We start from the raw sequence: 1,112 nt of genomic DNA, 5'->3' as shown, positions 1-1,112 counted from the left end.
TAGTAAGTATTATTCTGCATAATCAACAGAAATACTGTTGCGTATCACTAGAAATAACGAGAAATTGATGAAAGAAATCACTCTTACATCTTAACACTGAACACTGCTTATTCTCAATATACATATTCAGTGGAGACTGGCTATTAATTCATATTAACTTGTAGAAACCTCAGTATCATTTTTTCACTTGGTTATGACCCAGTGTCTGGTTTTATAAAGGTTTTGAAGCTTTAATTTATGTACTTTGGCATTTGTTCTGCTGTGTACTTGTCCTTTGCTCTAACATAATAGTTTTATATAAAAAAAAAGCAAATGGATGTGTTATAACTATTATGCTAAATGAACAAAGATACATAAGTTCACTTGTTATAAATCCTTGTAATGTGATGAGTAAAGTGAAAATTTTATGATAATTAATTTAATGAGGCAATGTTCATACTTTGAGAAGGTTCTGAAATTTGATTTGCTTGAGTGTGTTATAACAAAAACATTACATTAAAAAAGGAAAATTGTGCTTCCTGTACATCGTCTTAGATATTTGTGTTAGTTTTTAATGTATACACATCTTAGAAAAAAACATTATAAGTGGTATTTGATAACGACGTTCCTCGCAGACAAACATCAACTATTAATTAAAATTATGTGAAAGTTGAGTAATTATTGCTCTTACCCTATTTTCTTGCAGATTAGCTTTGAAATGTTACTTCTCCATATTTACACGGCTGAAGCAACTACATGACACTTCAGTGATCAGATTATTTTGTATGTATTTTTGCTTGTCGAGATCTTCAGTTTTGTTGTTTATCTCTAAAGAAATATATTCACTCAAACACTGCATAACAAGATTATCAAAATAATTTGAAAATAAACTTTGTCAATATAACTTCTTCTACATTTGATTTCAATTACGACACCGGAAGTCACGTGACGCTAGTAACACGTCATGATATTCTCGAAGGTTCTTGAATGCTGGAATGTTTACTAGATGTGCGGTATTCTTGTATATAAGACCGCCAAGAAGTGACGGCGACAATGGAACTGAATTGTAGACAGAGATAGAGACAGACAATTGAGTCAAGCGCGTGAATCGTTCGTTGTGAATTATAGCGTTT

The sequence above is a fragment of the Limulus polyphemus genome, unplaced genomic scaffold (genome assembly GCF_000517525.1).
Source record: "Limulus polyphemus unplaced genomic scaffold, Limulus_polyphemus-2.1.2 Scaffold936, whole genome shotgun sequence".
Taxonomy (NCBI): domain Eukaryota; kingdom Metazoa; phylum Arthropoda; class Merostomata; order Xiphosura; family Limulidae; genus Limulus; species Limulus polyphemus.
This window is presented reverse-complemented; position numbering follows the sequence as displayed.